The sequence below is a fragment of the Falco naumanni genome, chromosome 8 (genome assembly GCF_017639655.2).
Source record: "Falco naumanni isolate bFalNau1 chromosome 8, bFalNau1.pat, whole genome shotgun sequence".
In the NCBI taxonomy this organism is placed as follows: Eukaryota; Metazoa; Chordata; class Aves; order Falconiformes; family Falconidae; genus Falco; species Falco naumanni.
This window is the reverse complement of record NC_054061.1, coordinates 62,673,263-62,689,398: the sequence shown is the minus strand read 5'-3', so window position 1 is coordinate 62,689,398 and position 16,136 is coordinate 62,673,263.

Genomic DNA, 16,136 nt, shown 5'->3' with positions numbered 1-16,136 from the left:
ATAAATAATAATTAGAATTTTAGTCTAATATATTATTAAAGTAGTGCTGCTTAACTGTTCTGGCAAATGCCATTGCTGTTGTCTTAGGTCTTCCACAGGCAGTATCTCAATTTAATGGGCTCCCCATTAACAAGTTAAGAATTTAAATTTCATTTTACTTCTGCTTTTCCTAGGTAATTTTAAGCTTCTATTTCTGTGAAGCCAAAGGGTTTTACCATTCAAAAAATGACTTCTGAAGCTTAAATTAAACAAGGCTGATTTTTGTAAAAATTAATCACCAATTAATTAAATTTGGGGAAATCATATTGCTGAAGAAGACAAAGGAACCCTCAAATTACCAGGAAATGTTAGCGTTTTTACATGTGCCTGTTAAGTTTTTGGAAGCTTGGAGTCTAATCAGCAGGATTTACAGGGGGCTATGGTAAAAAGCCACAAAACTTATCTTTGTCTCAGGAGCAGACACTTTTCTGGGAAGCGCAGCTTCCTAGTGATGACTGCAAGACCCACAGGGAGATGTTACTGTTAGTTAGAGTCTCTTCCCTGGTAGCAAAAAGGAGTGTAAAATCTCTGTGAACTCCCTCCCTGCTGCCCGTCTGTTCAGCTGACAGAGCTCCGCGGCAGCTCGGGCACCAGGGAGGAGTAAAGCTGGCGTACCTGCACCCTGCACCACAGTGGCCGCTCTGCTCCCAGAGCCTGGCGGGGCCACTTTCCCTCTTCCTTTCCCAAAGACAAGAAGGTTGCACTTTCAAGGAAACCTGTATGGCCCTGGGCATTCTCTTCTTTCCTTTGGTTTTCAGTAAGATACAGTATCCTAATGCAGTTAGGTTATTTTGAGCACCCTAGCCATACAGTTTGTTTTCCAGGGATTTTTGGTAATAAAGAGTGATGTACACTGAAACAGACATCCATTTTTTCTTGGCTGCTATTCAGAAGCATAATTGTTTATACAAAATATTTTTTTTCAGTTTTTTCCCCGTGAATTTTTAAGGATTCCTCTCACCATATGTAGAGACAAGGAAACCAAATGACGCTGACAGCTATTGGCCTATAGAGGTTAATCTCTTTTAAATGAAATGTAAGGCCAGACCTTTCTCGTTAACTATAAAATATTTTTCCCACAGGTCTGCTATTTTCAGTCTTAAATACCAGGTTTATACTTAATTGCTTGAGCATAGGTGTGCTGAAAATACCTATTCTGAAGAAAAGTTACACATACTTGTTACATAGCAAACACCCATCTGTTGTTACACATCTCATTCCTGTAGAGCCGATAATGCTTCCAGCAAATTCCTACGAAAGATTTTGTACTGCAAGGTCCAAAGAGGGTTTTTTGTACATTTCTTAGGATTATCTTTTATCGCTTTTGTTTAATGCTCTTACCAATTTAATGTTCCTAAATAATCCTAAACCCCATGTTGGGATTCCTTTGCTTATTTAATTATACATAAAGTTTTAGGGAACTACATTTAGATTTTTATAAGGAAAGCATTATATACTGTGCCTACTGTTTCTCCTTTTGAGATACTGAAAGTCTTCAGGATAAGATGTGAACATACTACAAATCAAAACAATTTAAATAGTGATCATATGCAAAATAAAGGAGCGTCAGGCTGTATAAAATAGAGAAAGGGATGCTATTGCAGTTATGCAGTGGGTATGCGTGCACTTGAACTCCAGGGAGACAACCAAAATGCAATCCAAAAGAGGGTATTCCCATTTTAAATTATTTATGCTTACATTTACATACATTCTCACACGGTACGCACTACCCTATTGGAAATTCTTTCTGCCGTTTTTATTCACTCGCCATTCACTCTTTTTATTACGGAAAATTCCTTATAACTGTAATAAGTTATCTGCACAGCTAGTCTCCCCAGCCTGAGTATGCAGGGCTGAATGCGCCGGGAGGAAGGAGTCCCTGTTACTTGTTAGCTGAGCACTTCCAGCACAGAATTGCACAGAGAACCTAAAGAAGGACCCCTACAATGGCACTGTCACAGGGCCAGAAGAGAACCGAGCCTCAAAGGAGCTCTGTGCAGGGCCCGCGAGCCTGGGACCTGATTTCAGGGCTAACCTTGGGTGTGAGCTTACAGACACCTTCTGTACGGAAGCCTGGGAAACCTCACCAAGATATAAAATAATAACTAAATAACCAAAAGGCACCCAGAGTCAGAAAGTATTCAGCATCTCAAAGGTGTAGGTCTTACGCTTCATCTGCAGGTATTATCTTTTAATACTTACTTTGCATTTTAACCTGTTCTGGTCATTATGTTTCATTATGAACAGTCCACCTTTGATTGATAGGTGGAGCTGACACTGTTAATTAGGATTTTGACCCCACTTCCTTTAAAGCCAATGACAAAACTGCTATTGACTTCGAATAGCACAGGATAAAGCATTAAAGAACGAGCTTTTATTGTACTCATATCAAATAAATTGCTAATACCTCGACAGTGCTGAAAGATGATGAGTATTCATGCGGTGACACTGGGAGTCAAAGATGCCTTGCGTTTTGCTATGCAGGCTTCAGTTTTAAACTTTTTCAATATTGCAGACTGAAAAGATACTGTGGTGGGCTGACCTGGGTGGGTGCCAGGCACCCGTGCTCCGCGCCGGGAGCCCCTCCTGCCTCCCCCTGCCCCGGCCTGGGGGCTGCAGGGCTGCTCCTCTCTCAGTTCCCCCTCCTCGATCCCGCTGCACTGGGGCAGTTTCCCCCCTTCCTCAATCCGGGACCCCAGCGGTGCTGCTGCCGTCACCGATGGGCTCGGCCCTGGCCAGCGGCGGGTCCCTCTTGGAGCCGGTGGCCCGGGGACAGCTTCTGGTACCTTCTCACAGAAGCCCCCCTGCAGCCCCCCAGCTACCAAACCCTTGCCAGGCAAACCCAATATAGATACCTACTTCCGTAATGCATATGTTTGTCATTTGAAATCAAATAATTATCAAATGAAATTAAACAATTTATAGATAAACGTTCATTTGCTGTTACTATGCATTCCAAAATACCATGGGAATTTTGCTACTGGCTTCTGCACGTCTCTGAATTTATTCCAGAAAACTGACAGATTTATGGAAAATAGGTTTCAGTACATTGTTTCCCCCCTCTATTTCACAGAACAATAATGTATTTATAGCATCATGCTTTCTTTATGCACATATTTCCTTTTCCACAGACGGAAAAGGTTTATAAACAATGACCCTATGTGACGTGAATAAAGAAGAACACCAGCAGGACAATTAATTCTTCCATGTCGAAGATGAAAAAGGAAAAGGTGCAAGCCTGGCACGTACGGTCCCTTCCCATCAGTACAAAACTGGTGGGGGGATGTTCCATGGGGCTGGCTGGAAAACACATTAGCCGGTACTCTAAAGAGTGGCAGAATTGGAGCCTGGGGCTGCAATGGCACGTGTTTTTCCCACTGCAAAGCTGGCACCCAAGCCCTAACCCCGTGCTGGCCCGTGCCACTCTTCATTTCCCCCTCCGTTGTGCTGGTAGGCTTTTTTGTGGGGTTGTTACAGTACGGTCTCACTCAGGCAGGAGCAAAGAGGGAACTTCTACGATACTGGAGGAAATCGAGAATAACTAAAGGGAATTTATTCATGGAGACATACTTTGAAGTATAGAGAGAAGAATCATTTATGTGTAAATCATTGACTCATATAGTTTGTGTATATAAAATGTATTAAGTATAATGAATCATGAGTCCCCTCACACTCTGAGTAGCAACTTTCAACATTTCAGTCCTACAACTAAACCGGCATCCATTTTTATGGAAGAGCTATCTTGTAAAAGATCAGAAATCTTTTAAAATAACACTGTCATGGGCAAAGCATTTTATTCTTTTAACCATGGCATTTTAGAGACTTATTGGAGTAGAGTCGAGTTCGTGCTGCTGCAGCGGGCAGATGTCAGGTATCTAGTGGAGTTCTTCACCCAGCGGGGTTTGGGTCCCTGACAAACCATGCCTGAAATGAGCTGTGTGGGCAGGCACACCTTCAGGAGTCTGGGGAGCTGAGCTGCTGCCACGGTGAGCAGATAATCCCTTTTCCATGTTGTGCATTTAACATGGTGGCTTAGGGACTTCCAATTCTATACTCCGTGTTTCGCTCTCTCCAGCACGCTTGCTGGCACTGATAGGACACATGCCTTGTCCAGGGCAGTCATGCCCTTTAGCAGCCCACACATTTAAGAAGAGCATCTATGCCTGCCTCAGCCTAAATTTCTCTTCTGCAAACAGTTACAGGACCAGCTGCAGAGGGGAGATAGCTGTTACCTCCTACCAGGTGGAGATGATTAAAGAAATAATCGTGATCTGCACTGCCCAAGTTATGGCCCTACACTTCCCAGAGGAGTTAAATTAGTACAATTGCAGCCTGATTAAACCACATCTCTTGCATCTTAATTTCCTTCTGGTATATCTGGCTCAATCAGGCTCCTTCCAATGGATTCACATTTCCATTTAGAGTATTGCCCCAACCTTGTGGATCAAAGTGGACATTTATCAGAGCCCTTTTCAATGAGTAGTTATATTACAATGGGGCTCTCAAAAACTAATTTAGAATATACCAGCCTACAGAGACCTTGTTTTCAGAGCAAGTTGCTTTTAAATAAATGTCTGATAATGCCAAGAAAATGAATCCGCATAAAATGCGGTTTTTTAAGTCTGCGAAATGCATATAGAAATATGTTTATCTGATGGGATATATGAGGGAATTGGACAAATAAAAAGCTCTCCTCTGTCTATAAAGATATGTGGCAGCAACCAATTTATGAGAAATTATATATAGTGTTATATACTTACTGATGGGAACTTAAGAACATAAGTCAATGATAAAATCACAGTTAAATCTGCTTAGATTATTTTTCAGGGAAATGTAATTGTATTGTTGAGTAGGTTTTAATTTCCATGCTACTTAAGCCCCTAAAAAAAAAAAACAACCAAGAGAGAGAGAGAAAGAAAAAGAAAAAAAAAAAAAAAGCCATACAGGTTTAACTTGGGGGATTTTTTGTTAGTTTAAGAGATATGCCACACAAATATTTCAGGTGTTGAATAGCATGAAGAAAAATAACACAAAAAGCTACAGCCATGATTCAACATTTTGATCGCTAGCTCACTCCTCAAATAGCGTAGGGGTTCACCTGAACTTTGCATGAAGTATGAGTCTACAGTAAAAAACTTGGTAAATATGATAAATCTCCAATAGCAAGAATATTGAAATGCTACTGTGATTAGCTCAGTTCTAAAACAAGCTGGAAAGGATGCTCCAGGATAAGAGGAGTGTATGATTAAGTTGCACAGATTTAAGATATTAATTACAAGGTAATCATAATGATTTACCTATCCCGTAGCTGGGAGCTTCCAGAGAAGTTAGAAAATACATTGTTATTGTTACTTCTACCAAAACATTCAGAAATGTTCTGTCTGTGCTGTTGTACATGTCTGAGTTTTCTCCATTACATTTCTATTTCATAACTTAAAATGGGGGTAAGTTTTCACAAATAAAATTACATAGCTTTTTCACAGTAGGCAGACTAACAAGTTAGGAATAATCAACAGAGAAACGTGTTGCTGATGTTAAAATTTATTTTTACCACTACTGTAGTACTGTTCCACTCATCTGATGTCTGTAAGCCCTGTGAACTGCCTATACAGCACTGACAGCTGCGGGGGTCTAAGTTGGTGGTAACTGGTTTTTGTTAGTCTATGAACATACTTCAGGGTAGAGCTTTGTTGAAAAATGTATCTGGTGGACACTATTTTATAGCTGAAGCAAATCGCTGTGGATTTGGATAGATGTGTGTAGATCAGTAAGTGTAACCGTGCATGAAGTTGATTGTCCGTAATGGACAGGATGCCATTCAGGAGAGCTGAGCTGTTTACTCCTCATTAGATAACCTGCCACCCTGATGTGGACACCACAGCGGCAGCATGCGGTAATGTATCCAATATCAAAGCAGAACTTTTACCCACTCCATAAGCTTCTCCGAATCCCAGATGACCTTTTCCATTTGCCTCTAACTGGGAAGCGTGTTGTTAAAGAAAACAAGCCGGCCAGCTAAAATTAGGCGTTCAGTGTTACAGGTTGAGTTTGTGTTAGATATGCCACCAGTATACACCACTTATATGGTAAGGGTGGCTTTGCTATTGATCTACTTAAAATGTAAAGTTGTCACTTTCCAGACATTCATAAAATGGGGGGATCTCCACAGTTTAGTCTCCTACCATTGCCACTACCAGAGGGAGACGGACACATTAAATTAAAAATACAGCTGATTAAGGTATTTCAATATAACCACACTTTGGAATTTGGTAGTTATTAGATTCTTTTCTATTTTTTAATAGGCAGATAATTTCTCTGGAATAAATGGAACTCCTTTTAAGTTTAAGATTTTTAAGTTTACAGATTGAAGAGTTTTCAATAATATCTGTATGTTCACTTCTTTTTTTGTGTCAAGGTCTGATCCCACGTTATTGTAGTATTTTTATTAACTCTAATGAAGGAAAGAAATGTTTTCCACTTTTTGTCTTAGATTTCTTAAAATTAAAGATCACATAGCTTTTTACCATGAGGCCGAAGGCAGTTTCACTTCTAATAAGTGACTTCAAGGAACTCAAAACAGTCACCTTGATCCAGTCAACCCCTTAAACAGAAACATCATGCACAACAACCTCAGAAAATCTACCAAATTCAGCAGAAAACATCAGAATTCCCACAGCCCATTCAGCTTATCCCACCAATGAAAATCACTTGAAAGAGAGTTTGTGCCATTGTATTTCTGACTTGTGCCTGGCCAGCAAGGCTCAAAGACATTCAGAATTTATTAGAAACAGAGAACATTCTCAAAAGTATATGACATGGTATTTTAAGGCCAGATGCTCAGAAATAGATAAAGTTTTTGTCTCAGGTGAGGCGCAGATTTAAAAGCTGGTGAACATGTCAGAGAGGACCTGTGAGGCATGCCGCCTCTGAAGAGTTGCTACAGAGGTAGAAGCATTTGCTTGGCCAGCTAGTGAACCTTACTGAGATAATCTGAAGATACTTTTTGGCCTTTGGCAGCAGTTCACACTTTCCTTCTCACCATAATACCGTGCTTTAAAATAACAAGACCTGGCAAGAATCTCATAATAAATTGTTCACCATGATCAAAAAAGCCTCTGGCGCAATATCGTCCAAGATACGCCAATAAGTCTCAGATACAACCACAAGTTTTAAAGGGTAGTAACAATTGATGACAACTGTACCACATTTGACAAGGAGTGCCTTAGGTCAAGCTCTTTGCCTATGAAATGTATCGTACTGAACAATTTGGCTAATTATACTCACACCTTTATACCCAGGTTCTGAAGTAATTAACTGTCCTTAACTAATTGAATTTCCACTGGACCACTCTTCAGATAAGAACAGTTCTCAGAAAAAAAAGTGGAAGACACATATTTATGAACCCCACTGGCTTCCTTTTAAGAAGACAAAAAGGAACTAATGGTGAGTGAGTTCCTTTTGGTTTGCCAGTAGTTATATCCATGAGATCAACTTTGCCTAAGCTAGTTGCACTTATTAGTGCTAGATACCATCGCGTATTTCAGTCAGTGAGCTTATGAAGCATGCGCTTCTGGGATGCTGAAAAAAAATCTATTGCTTGCCTACAAGGACTTAGAAGATTTGACTCACATTTACGTTCCCAGCACACCAGGGACACCACTAGACTTTAAGAAGCAGCTGGTGGAAGTATTTTGAAGCACTCCTTTCTACAGAATAATTTCTAATCACATATCTATGTTTTCAGCATATATTTCCCCTGACCTTTGCCTCTCCTATTTACGTAAATTAATAATTTAATATTTACTGATATCAGTATTGATGGTGTCACTGTAATGATTATACCTACTACTCCTGCAATTAGAGGATAAACCAAGGTCTTCCACAGTGATCGGTAAAGATATTTGCAGGGTAGAGCCATCACAGCTAACAATGTGCTATAAATATGAAGCCCCTGAGCCTACTGAAAAGTCTGCAAGGGAAGAACCAGTGTCACAGTGTAAATTTTACTGTGTAATTTTGCTGTGTGCATATTCATGTACAATACTGAATCGATGATGACACACTTTTTGCATCTGATTAGTCATGATACGAAAGCCAGAGGGAAAAATGCATAGTCATAAGGATGAACTTCCCAAGTGTTCTACTTCTGCAGGATTAGGGGTATTTCTGCAGATTCAAAAGGGAATATTCTTCAGTTATCTCAAATGCAGCAACACCATTAAAGCTGAGGGTCCAACCCAAAACAAAGCAGTAAATGTACATTCTTCTAATATTTACACAAACATAACCTTTATCCTAAATTCAGTGTTAATTACAAAGTATTTCTACACGTGTCCAAGCTTGCACGCACTGAGGTCTATAAATTTACTATTCCCTAAGAGCTGTGTCTAGCCCTGAAAGAACATCTGAGCTGTGCAAGAAACCAGAGCTTATGTTTTCAAAGCTTATGAGCTGGCATAAAACACTAACTTAATATTCAGATGCTGTATTTATTATACATGACAAGAGATAATAAGGTGTTATTAATACATAATAAGTATCATATATTAGGAATGTAATGAAGATGCAGTCTCTGACTTTAAACCAATTATATCATTCCACTGTTTTATGCTGCAAAATTTGCCAAAATTTTCTTAAGAGTTCAAAAGGAATAGAATCAATACCTCTTGAATATTTTGTTTTGTAGGTCCGATCATAATGTTGTCAATCTTTTCTGTGACTCTCAGTAGTATTTTCTAAACGAACTCCTAGAGATACATGAATATATCACAAACCCACCTTTGCCTTTAGCAGAAAGACTTTTTTGCAAAAAGGAAAATTTAACATGGGACTGTACCTGAAAGCCAAAAGGTGAAGTCAAAGCTACACACACTGTGTATAGATCTGTCTCATGGAAGCCTGGTTCATGCACTTTCTATGCTTGAGAATGGCAGTACTGTGGATGTATTAAATACCCTGTTTCCTTGCTTCTTGTTCCTTGAGTAGATTTTTCAATATTTTCTTTCATTAACCTTTAATTAAGATTTTAAGACTCTATAGCTCATTGGAGCAGCTCCAGATTCCAATAGCAGGTAAATATTAATATTATTCATCATTGTCATTCAAACCCAATATTCTCTTTTACTTCTGCTGTGAGTTCATATCAAAAAAGCATCCAGCTGAAAGTGTTATATTTAATCAACAAACAAATTTGCCTGTGGTAGTTCAAGCTAAATATTGAGAGAAGGATTTATCAAGTCTACTATATTGAAAAACTGCTGGAAAGGGAGATGCTGCTTGAAACACAACTAGTAACAAAAATGTGCGATGGGCTAGAGTTGCTGTTAATAGTAATTGTAACAATTACATCAATATATCACACACTTATAAGCACAATTATAACCCCATGACAGCTGTTAAGAGTAGGAATGTACCAGACTATATAGCATCTTTCTCCTGAAAGATTCCAAATGTCTAGCAGATGTAACAAACTATAGAACAGACTCTTGGAAACAAAGAGCGGTGGAAAATGTCTACAAATAAACGGATCATTAACATGTCCTCTTGTTAGCTTGCACAAAATGAGTGTTTAGAGAAAAGAGTTGCTGGCTAGCTCAGAGGTGCAGAGCTAATCTAGAAACTCTGCTTCCTCTGAGAGCTCCTGCAGGCCAGGCCCAGCTCCGCACAGCGCTGAGCGTGGGGCTGTGCCTCAGAGAGCGGGTGAGAGCCCACCCTCCCTCCTTTGGAAAACCTGCCACCTCTTTCCCCAGCATACACACAATTTAAAGTTCTAGAATTAATTTTTCAGACATATGACTATCATTACTCAACCAACGCAATGGTGCTTTTACATATACTGAGTTCCTTTAATTTCTCTCTCTCACTTAGAGAAAGGACAAAGCATTCCCTAACAGTTCAGTCCCAAAAAATTCCCCAACATCAGGGCAGAGCAGATCAGATGAAAGATGGAAATGTAAGAAACGACCTGAATATCACTTACTGGGCTTTGTCTGATGAATTTTTGAGGTGTTTCCAAACTAACGGGACTGTTGTTATTTTAATTTGTAGTTAGGCTTTCTTTGTACAAGGAGCACATACTTTGCTGAGAACTACGTAAATCAAATGCAATCGTAATCTTACAATATATTTCAATAACAGCTATGCTTTCTTTGGCATGTTAGTTATCCATTGAAAAACTCTAGACCAACAGCTGTTCCTCAAAAAGCAGGTAAGAAAAGGATGCACAACCTTAGTGTACCGGATTGGTTTTAATACGGATTTATTTTGGTAAATACATATCTGTACCAATGGCAGTGATGTCCTACACTGTAAATTCAAAGCATTTCACAAATGTCAATGAATTAAAGTCCTGAGATATCCAACTGGTAGAAAAGTTCTCAACGGCAAACAGATGGGGAACCACAGGAAAGTTTTACAGGAAAAACACTCAAGTGCAGTTTGCTGTGCCCTGAAAAGTAGTTTAACTCTTCTCATCTCTACACGAGCCCTTGTCCCTTCCTTTGCACTGCACTTCTCCTGGCCCTATGAGGAGATTTCAGGAGCAGAAGAAAACTTGCAGATCTGTCTCACACAGCTCAGAAAACCCCTGGCACTGGCACAAGGGAAAGAGGTGGCTGAAGGGCCGGGAGCGGGGCCGCCCGTTCCCGCAGCTGGCACACAGGCAGTGCTGCTGCTGCCCTGGCTGCAGGCTCGGACCAGATGCCTGTCCGGTGGCAACTCCTCCATTTTGTGTGCTGACCAAGAAATTATAAAATAGCTCCTGTCATACCAAAGTCACAGATGAATCCAAACTTTAAATGAAGATAGAAATCTTCAGAAGCCCCAGTAACAACAGCAGCCTTAAACCTGCCCTGTCTTCTCTGCTAGACATGGACAGGACACCGGGGGGGGGGGGGGGGGTGGGGGGGTGGGGGTGGGGTGGCTGTGCGTGAGAAACATCTGTTGGGGCTCCAAAAGGAGGAACTGCCTCATTTCAGGTTATACACAGAACTTCAGATGAAGGTAGCTCGAAATGCACCACATGCTACAACGCCCTTTCCACCCCCACCCCCCCTTCTCTTTGGGTGGGGGGGAGGCATTTTCCTTCAGACATGGGCTGCAGCAGCCGCTCTCTTACAACCGTCTGGCACTGGTGGGAGGTGAGAGGGGGAAAATGAGAGAGAACATTGCAGAAGATCTCCATACCTACGGCAAAGAATCCTATGGCATTTTCTGTCACTGTGCCAAACTTCTGTACTTCCTCCTGTACCTACTGCCTAAGATTCTGTGGAGGAAAAGTTATAAATAAAAACCTGCACTAAGCAAAGGAATCTTCAGCCGATGCTGAAAATGTCTGAGATGCTGCAAAGCTACAGAAAAGAAACACGGTGCTTTAAACAAGCTACAGAAGGAGTATGGAGGCTTTCAGAAGTCTCTCACAAATCAAAGGTTTCATTCTTCCGAATAGACAACTTTCATTAATTTTTGCTCCTACATGAATTTGAAATGAATGAGTCGGCCTATTAAGATCAAACAACAGAAAGGAGGTACTGTATGCTTAACTTTCTCTGCTGTCTAAGCAATTATTAATCCACTGTAAAAAATACAGTCTTCACACAACCTACCTGAGACACACACCAGTTTTTAGGCAACACTATGTTTTGAAGTTTGTGGTGGTGGTGTTTTTTTACTGTTGATTAAAGATTTTAGCAGAAACATTCTGAATAATTGAGTAAATGAAATTTTAACACATTCCTGAAAGCCATTGTTTTGCATAGATATGAAAAAAAAAATTAAAAAGCATGTTAGCATCTGGATTCCCGAAAACTCCTCTTTTCATGAAAATTTCAATGGCCCTTAGTAGAGTCTATCCACTAAACAGAGTCAAACAGTTCCAGTATCTACTTTTCCCTCTATGTGTGGAAACAGATGCCTGGGGACAGCTTCTGTCAAGAGAAATAAAGCTCACCAGCCAGATAAAAGTGGGCAAGCAGGAAGCACATTAAAACCAGCATCTTACACTGTGAAAGGAAAGTGATAAGAGCTGATCCTTGCTTTCTATGGCAGACGATATGCCTGTGAATGAACATTTGGTTAATAACACCTTATCTCATCTCCAGAGAACCTGTCTGGACAACAGGATTGGTTTGTTGGGGTGTTTTTTTGGTTTTTTTTTTTTGTTTGTTTTTTTGTTTTTTTTTTTCATAGTAGCGCTATTTTTTGTTGTAAAGAAAAAAACAGTTTTCTGCATTGGCAGAGCTTCAGAGCTTGAGCTACTGTTGAGGTGGAGGTTTGCACCATGGCATTTACATAGCGGTTTCATTTCTAAGGGCTTGCATATATGGGAGTTACTGCTTCTCCAGGCAAACTCACCCAACCTGGATGTGTACTTGTTGGCTGAAGCCTAGCTGGCTGCTGGTAAGCTGCTTGGGAAATCCAGCAGTGCTGAGGCATACTCTGATGTTCAGCGATGGAGGCAGATCACACCAGTGATTTCTGACTAACCAACAGTGTTGAAACAGGAAGAAAATCTCATCCCACTCTGCACATGGTCAAAGAGCTGCCTATCTCCCTGCCAGTTATGCATCTATTTTTACTTTGGCACCTTCTAAATACAAAGCCATGGAAATGACTTAGCCAAAGAAATGTGGGCCACTGCCTCTGTGTGTCACTGCCAATTTTTTAGAGCAATACTTAACATCTGTTTTAGTTTGAACTGCTGAGACTCCATACCCTGAGCCAGGGACTCCAGTGTGGGAGCTCCATCAACAGCCTGCTGCTTTGACATAGCAGGACACTGTCTGCAGAGTTTATTCTGGAGTTTCTGAATGATTGTGTTCATAACCCCACTGAAAACTTCCTGGAATACATTATCTCCTTTTATACCACATAGTTTATGTAAGAAATAGGTCTTTCGGAATGCAGCTTATGTATTTAACACTGTAAACTAAAGTGGGTTTGCAGTGTGGTGAATGATAGCACATGACAAAACCATGTCTGGCTGAAATTTGCTTGAGTTTTCCTCTTAGCCCTTTGGAAAAAGCTCCTAGTTTCTAGGCAATGAATGGTGAAGTCAGATCACCAACAGCAACCTTCTCTACTGCTGAAACGAACCAGAAGTACATAATGTATGACTAGTCAGGGTGTCTGGCTTTTAAACTGGTACCAACATGAATTATTCCTGTCCCTTTGGAGGGACAGATAACATCATAGCTGAGATTTGTAAATCTGTCCCCTGCTCATCCCTCACTGCAATTTGTGCCGCTCTGATTTTGTGTCTAGACCCTTCTGAGCACAGAGTCCAGCTCGTTGAGCATTAGTCAGCGAATGTCATCCTTGGCTCTGTGGACTGTGTTTTATCTTGAGATGCGTGTGAAAAAGTAGACAGTGTGAGCTAACCTATACTTATCAAGGCTGACATAGCAAGGGGAAATTCTGTTGAAGGAAGACATGGAAATTTAGCATACAGATGACAGACAAAAGATATATTAAATTCCCAGGGTTGTGTGGCCAGTGATGTCTCTTTCTCTGACAGATTCCCATTTGTTGTTTTGCTTGTTGCCCTTTTGATGGTAATTTGCTGCTTCACGTCGGTCATTCTCAGGCCTTCTGCTGACAGGCACATGAGAAGAGGGGTGCAGAATATTTTTCTTAGAATTTCTAGACTCCTAGCCACTTCCCAGAGAGAAAAGAGTAATGAGGATCCAGAGCCATGGTTGGTTTTTTTGTGTTTTTTTTTTCCTTCTGGAACTAGTGCTTGAATAACATAAGGAGGAAAAACAACTGACTTTTCTTTTTTCAGTTTCACACACTCACATCCATGCACCCCGACTTACACACAAACCCATGCAGAAGCAAGACAGATATGCCTGCAGGGTTCAGGCTGAGCTGAAGAACAAACTGTTTTAATGAATATTTTGATCAATCTTGCCAAATTGATTTAGAGTGTGAGTGCAGTCTGGGAATTTTTCTCATTAGTACTGAACTTCATGATAGAGGAACACGGAGTGGTGAGCTCATTAGTATCAGCCTGCCTATGTCTGAAGGCGTACATGATGACAGGATGACACAAGTGACGAGAGACAGGGGCTGTGGTGCCGCATGTTAAAAATATCCCTTGCAGTGCTGCTCTGAAATATTAATTTTACTAACATAGTTCTTAAAATCAGTTATGTTGAATTAATAGAAGAATTAGGTGATTTTAAAGGATTTCCCTAAAAGGAAATATGCTGTCCCCTTCAGCAGAGAGTGAAACAAACACTGTCACCTCTGCCTTGCACTAACAACACATTTGCTTCAGGAAGAGGAGCACGCAGCAGATGTGGTGCACAGGAAATCACGGGGTTTTCCCCTTACTGAGCAGAAAGATACAGACGATTGCCAGATAGGCTTTACCTGTAATAAACCTGGGTTCTTAGCAAAACACTGTGACAAAGAAATAAGTTAATAAAAGGAAAAGCAAAAGTAAGAGCACAAATGAAACAGGCAAACCTGTGGTGCCGTGACGGACTGGCAGCCTGCCTCATCTTCCCTTGGCTGCAGCTGAAGCGCAGCAGTAGCCCCAAGGAGCCCTGGAGTGGCCACCACAGACTAACCTGCCAGCTGGAAACATTCCCTCCTACCCCCCTGACTTAGCGGTTGCTTCATGGCCTGAAGGATTGGACTTCATGCCCTCTATAAAAGCACTTCATACTCTCTAATGTTACATGGTAACTTCTGATTATACATTAAAATGTCCACTCTTTCTAAATCCTGCTACATTTTTGGCCTCAGTGCTACCCTATGGCAACAAGTTCCACAGGTTAATTATACACTTTGTAAAAACGTCTTAATACATTTTAAATCTGTTGCTTTTTTAATACTTTTGAACATCCTTTTCTTCTGTTGTCGGAAAATTTATATAGAAACACAGCTCTACAACAGGCAATTCACACATGTATCTCAGATCTTTCCTTTGTTGATATGCTGGAAGTAGCCCCAAAATCATCATGACACTAATTTTTCAACACCAGTTTCTTAATTGCACTGCCTCTGTCCTGTCTTTGAAACTGGTAGATCAGAAATGAGCGTGTCACCTCAAGAAAAGCTCTTTATTATTATTTTCATCACAGACATTTTCTAGATTGTTCCTTCTTTGCTATATCCTAGCATTTTTCTTTCTCTTTGTCTTTTCTTACATCGACTATGCAACTTGCAGCAGTAGTCAGGATTTTGGGTTTTTTTGTTTGTTGGGGTGTTTTTTTTTCCCTAAGTAGTTATTTTGAATTTAAAATTCCAAGTGTGGCTTTATAAAAGGTATGGAAAACTAATTTTACCAAGGTTAATGAAGTGTATTGTAAACATCTAATCTCCGTGCTACAAGATCGGGAGACAGAGGTCTGGAAGATCTGCCTGCTAGTTCTGGCATTTCGGTTTCCGCCCAGCTGACTGAAAAGCCGTAAAATTTACTCTTTCTTTCTGTGATCCAGTTGGCCTGGTAGCAGGGAGCAAGGTTTGGTGCTTCGTTGGGAAATCTATAGAATTACGATGAGCTGTGTATATGTTTACAACAGAGAAAAATCACTCCCTGGTTATTTAATGAGATCTTTATATAAAATATGGAAACCTATAAACTTATAAGAGCTAGTTAAAAGTAAAATTCTGGTTTTGTTGAATTTTTTTTTCTCGATGCAATATTTTTTTGCAAAACACTATAACCTCTAGAAAACGATCACATTTCATAAAAGCACCCAGTCAGTTCAGGGAAGCTTGAATGTTTGTTCCAAGTCACAAGAACCGTATTTTTAAACACAGCTCCAGTGTCTTATGGGATTTACATTTTCTTCTCATCCTCCTCTTGCTTCTGCAGCCAGAACCAGCGACACAGCGATGAATCCCAGCCAGCGAGCCAGGCGGGAGGGAGGGATACCCAGAGGTATTCTGTCAGAGGAAGCTGCCTGCTCGGGATGGCAGCTTGTGGGTCTCAGCTTGTCTCTGGAGAGAGAGGGGCAATAAGCCCGTGTATTTTCCCATCAGCTGCAACTGAAAGGAAGCTCTTGGTCAAATTACACTGAATTGTTTAGTGGGTAGTGATTTCACACCTGAATGAAATATTTCCTTTCCTCTCTGTTTTCTCCCTA